Source organism: Aulostomus chinensis, chromosome 1, assembly GCF_037954235.1.
Source record: "Aulostomus chinensis isolate RoL2024-O1b breed Wild chromosome 1, RoL_Achi_v1.0, whole genome shotgun sequence".
Classification (NCBI taxonomy): domain Eukaryota; kingdom Metazoa; phylum Chordata; class Actinopteri; order Syngnathiformes; family Aulostomidae; genus Aulostomus; species Aulostomus chinensis.
The window spans coordinates 28,099,487-28,105,024 of NC_141320.1; the positions used below are offsets into that span (position 1 = coordinate 28,099,487).

A 5,538-nucleotide genomic window follows, 5' to 3' on the forward strand; every position below is an offset into this window, starting at 1 on the left:
GTGGACAAACATCAGCATTCATCACCCAGCAGCTCCTCTGATCAACAGAACAAGCTGAAGTATTCTGAGAAGGAGAATGTAGGGAGAGCTACCATAAAGCAGACTGAAGAGAGATCCCTCGTTCTCTCTTTCTCTTTATCTCTCTTTCTCTCGCTACCCATGTCTGTGCCTACTTCAGCAGTTTCACAATCCCCGACCGGCCAACCAACCAATAACACATAACACAATTTGAGTGCTAAGCTAGCACTCTACCATTGGAGCTAAGTCCCTGCTAAGGAGCAGCAGATGATGGAGGTTGACCTTCATGCAGGGTTGGATGACCTTCACCAGTTGGAGCTTCTCTGGTTGACCAACATGTGGAATCTCTTTCAATACTCCAGTGGTGCTATAAGTGGTGACAATATGGGTTAGTGACTGGGAGTGTGTGTGTGTGTGTGTGTGTGTGTGTGTGTGTGTCTGTGTCTGTGTGTCTGTGTGTGTCTGTGTGTCTGTGTTTGTTTGTTTGTGTGTTTTTATGCAAATCTTTCCATGGAACAACGGTTTTTATTTGAAGCAAGAGCCTCCAGATCAAAGAGAGAATTGATGATGATGTCATCAGGGCTTTTATTGTTTATTTATTTGTACCTAGAATTCTGTCTTTGATCTCAGGAGGACGTGAGAGAAACTCAACTTTAAAAAGTATATGAGAGCATTCAGCTTGGTTAGAAAACATTTTGACTGTTGAACAGTAGAGTTTGTTAGAAACAGTTTACAACACTCAGAATTAAATTGAAGACAAAAACCTTCCACACTTAAATCCTGTCTCTAACTTCAAACTGGGGATGAACATTTTTATAATCAATCTGTTTCTATGTGTTGGCCCTGCCATGGACTGGTGACCTGTCCAGGATAAACCCCGCCCCTCACCTGAAGGCTGCTGGGATAGGCTCCACCCCCATGAACCATTGCAGATCATCAATAACCAAAGCTACTAAGGAGGATTACAGAGTTTGGGAGTCAGTGACTTAATAGAGTCTAACAAAGGGTTGGACCTGAATGAGACAGTCACCCTTCAACATGGGGCCATGGCAGAGTGAACCAAGAACACTACAATGGGGGTGAGAGTGGAGCCATGATGGATTCACAGTTCATCACCTCCACCATCATGTGGACCACCTGATCACCTCTCCCTCAACTTCTAAATAACTCATTCCCTGACAGGGAATCGAACCCGGGCCACGGCGGTGAGAGCACCAAATCCTAACCACTAGACCATCAGGGACCACACTGAGCTCTCCAACAACAGAGACTATAGACAATGACTCAAGAACACAGGACTCTGTGGTCTCAGCTTGAGATGCAGAGGGTCCACCAAGACCACCAGACACCTCAGCCCCCTAAAGACAGTCCACCCCCAGGATCCTGTCCCCCCTCTGCTCCAACTCAGCCCTCCATTCATAACTGACTTTCGCTACGTCCGAACTGCCAAGTACCAACATACGTCCTCCTGCTACGACCTCCAGCTACAGCCTCCTGCTACGACCTAAACATGGCGGCACCACTCAGACACCCTAGAAGATTGGTGATGAAGCACGACCTCTGCTGGCAGAGCACAGATACTGCAATTAGGTCGGCAGCACCAATGAAAGCCCCACCTGCTCGCCTGACTGTGGTACTGCACTCCACTCTGAACAAACCTTTCATTCATTCTCTATCATTAAGGACATTAACGCACCTGTAAAGGTGTGTTCACATTATATACATATTATATATTTATGCTTGACCGTTTTTGATGAACTTGGGTGGGACTCTGGTGCAGGGATGAGGTCATGGAGCTGATCTGGGAGCAGTCCTGATGTTAAATGCTGTGATGAAGGACAGTGTGGAGGAAAAATGAGTCAAATTTAAATTGTCAACAGTTTAACATTGTTGGCAGGACTCCAACCTGAGCAGGGAGACCCCAATGGATTTCTAGTCCATCGCCTTCACCACTCGGCCACAACGACCACATTCACACACATTTGTAGGAGACTGAAATTAGACAATGAAAGTTCATGTCTGCACAGTCAAATATTTTTTGTCCTCTCTCAAAGACAAACTATTTGTGTGTGTGTGTGTTTTTAAAAAGGCAAAAAAGTCTTTTTTTCAGCAACAGAACTTTAATACAAACACAAAATGAAAAGCAGAACAAGCCAGAACCCAAAATATGGATTTACAGAGGAAGCGTGCTGGGCCCAGAACCCAGAGGTGGATGGATCAAAACCATCCTCTGCTAAAAGAAGGGAACAAAATAAACCTAGTTGTTTTGAAATGTGAATCTGTTAAAGAAGGTGGAAATGGTGAGGGAGTCAGTTGTTCCTTTTGTTTTATGACAGAGACCTCATTGTGAACTAAATCATTTTAATTCTTTACTTGAAGATTCATGCTTTTTCGCTCAAAATGTTTGACAACTTCCTCCATGCTGGTGCCCCATCACACACAACAGGTGCACTTGTCCTCTTTTCTCCTCTGACCCTCAAACATTCACAGTCTTCCAGTGAACGTCCAATTGTCCTCTGAAAGAAGAGATGAATCTTTCCCTGCTGAGACTCCTGATCTCTGACTGTCACTTGCATGTGCTAGCAGAATACAGCACTCCTTCTTCATGATCTGTCTTTGTCTCTGACCAGCTGTCCTGCTCTCTTTCCTCCTACCAGTCAAAGCAGACATCTGCACCTACTGATCTTGGATCTGCTGCCCGTTCCTGCCTGGTAAAAGAAGGAACCAGCACCTGGTTCTACAGGCTGAATGAACTCCAGGACGTTGGCCAGCCGTGTCAGTTGAAACCGTATTTGTCCAAATAGAGAAAATATAAGTCTGATTGTTGATGAAAGATGACATCATGGCTTTGAAACTGTGGTTGGGGACCAGCCAACATGAGCACATTCATGGAAGAATAGCAGTAAAAACAGGAAGTGTTAGTTAGCAAGTACTCACCAGTCTGTCACTATCATACTTGATTCTAGTGGAACAAAATGGCTGCTGCTGCCTGTGCTGCCTGGTGGAGGATCACTCTTCACCATCCTCTCAGGCCTTGATGGAACCAAAAAGGCCAGTTCCTGGAGAAGATCTTCTAGGGGTCCAGGTTAAAGCGGTGCCCCAGCTGGCACCAGGCGCTGACCCAGGTCCTGCATGGGAGATACTGTCAGTTCTGTTCTGCACTGCTCACAACCACAGGCTGGTGTTGAGGCCTGCAGCAACCAGGGCCCCAGTCACCAAGAGTATAAAGGCTGGTCATTGTGGCAGTGGGAGGAGTCAAAATGAAGACAGACCAATGTGAGCAGGACGTTCCTGGAGAAGTCAGAAGAACTTGACCATGTTTCCTACAGTACCCAGGAGGCCTGGTAGTTGTTGAAGGAAGCTCCAAAAGCAAAGAGCAGACAGCAGGATATCAAAAGAAAAGATCCAGACACTAAAACTACAAGTAGAAACAAGAAGAAATACTCAAAGCTTTGGAAAGATACTCCAAGGTTGGATATACATTATTATATACACTACTATTCTCATTGACTCCTAAAGAGGGACAGGAAAAATTAGAATGTGGATCAGATCAGCTGATTTCACTGTTGAGTCCATCCCTCCATCCACTTTCTATTCTTGTCCTTTAAGGGTCATGGGGGGGGGGGGGGGCGATCCCAGGTGACATTGTTCAAGAGGCAGGGTTCACCCTGGACAGGTCACCAGTCCATCAGGAGAAATGAGGTGGTCGGTATCATGCAACCTAAACTAAAACATTCGTCAGATCAAATTCAGATTAAAGCAAGAGGCTCCAGATCAAAGTCAGAATTCCTGATGATGTCATCAGGGCTTTGACAGTAGCTAGAATTCTGTCTTTGATCTCAGGAGGACATGAAAGAAACCCAATTGAGGAAAGTAGAAGAGAGAACATTCAGCTTCATTAGAAACACTTGAACTGTTGAACAGTAGAATTTGTTTGAAACAGTTTACAACACTGAGTGACAGGATTGAAGAGGGAAGAGTTTTCTGCTTTAAAATTAATTCTAACCTAAAAGTCAAGTCAAGTCAATTTTATTTATATCGAACCAAATCCCAACAGAAGTTATTTCATGACACAGTTTTGTCAGAGTTCAATAAAAGGAAATTAAGGGTCATCCAAGTTTTTATCTCCTTCAGACAGGCCTCCAGTTTAGTCAGCTGATTTATTTCATGTGGATCATTGATAAGTACAGCTGTGTGTCGTCAGCATAACAGTGAACATTAATTGAGTGTTTCCTAATAATGTGACCGAGAGGAAGCAGATAAAGGGTGAAGAGGATTGGTCCAAGCACAGAGCCTTGAGGAACACCATAAGAGACTGCAGTGGTTTCCGAGGGTTTATCATTAGTGAGTACGAACTGAGATCGACCTAGTAAATAGGACCTGAACCAGTTAAGTGCAGTTCCTTCAATGCCAATGACATGTTCCAGTCTCCGTAGAAGGATATGGTGATCAATGGTATCAAAAGCTGCACTACGATCTAATCAGACCAGCACAGAGACCAGTCCCTCATCTGATGCTAGTAGGAGGTCATTGGTAACTCTGACGAGTGCAGTTTCTGTGCTATGATGAATCCTGAACCCTGACTGGAAATCCTCTAATAGGCTGTTGCTATGGAGAAGTCACAGAGCTGTTTAGCAACTGCTTTCTCCAGAATTTTGGTGAGAAAAGGAAGATTTGACATTGGTCTGTATTTGGCCAAAACTTCTGGATCCAGGGTTGCTTTTTTGAGAAGGGGTCTAATTACTGCCACTTTAAAGGACTGTGGGACGTAACCAGATACCAGACACATTGATCATATCTAAGAGGGAGGTGCTAACGAGGGGTAGAGAGTCCTTAAGTAGCTTGGTTGGGATGGGGTCTAGAAGACAGGTGGATGGTTTAGAGGAGGAAATGATTGAACTGAGCTCATCAAGGCTAACGGTAGAAAAACTGTCAAGTGTACGTCTGGTCCTCCAGCAGCCTCTAAGGCTTCTGAGGCTATAGGTGCCATGTTGTCAGCTGATGGCAGGAGGAGGTGAATTTTCTCTCTAATAAGGACAATTTTGTCATTAAAGAAGTCCATGAAAGAAGAGGAACCTGGGTTGTTCTTGTGTTCCTCTATTAGTGCTGAGTAGTAGGCTGCTCTCGCTATACGAAGGGCTTTCTTATAGCTTTTAAGGCTGTCTTGCCAGACTAAATGAGACTCCTCCAGTTGGGGCAGCGCCATATTCTCTTGAACTTCTGGGTTTTTTGTTTAAGCTGTCTGGTTTCTGAATTGTACCAAGGTGCTTGTTTCCTTGGATTTATAGATTTAGTTTTTAGTGGGGCAAATGAGTCCAGAGTTGATCCTAAGGTGCCTGTTGCTCTATTGATAAAATTATCAATTTGGGAGGGACTAAGGTGGACAACAGTGTCCTCTGTAACAATGGGACACGACACTGATTAAGCACGACTGGAATCGCTTCCTTAAATCCAGGTGTGGCCTGATCAGACAAACATCTGGAAACCACAGTTTTCCTGAGTGGAGTGTAGTTGATTAGT

The 5,538-nt window shown here is 44.6% G+C and overlaps 1 non-coding gene across 1 annotated transcript; it reads right to left on the reverse strand.

Moving 5' to 3' along the window:
- Positions 1-1,189: 1,189 nt before the first annotated feature.
- trnae-cuc (transfer RNA glutamic acid (anticodon CUC)) lies at positions 1,190-1,261 on the reverse strand. The gene has a single exon. It is a non-coding gene; the product is annotated as a tRNA-Glu (tRNA).
- Positions 1,262-5,538: the final 4,277 nt, after the last annotated feature.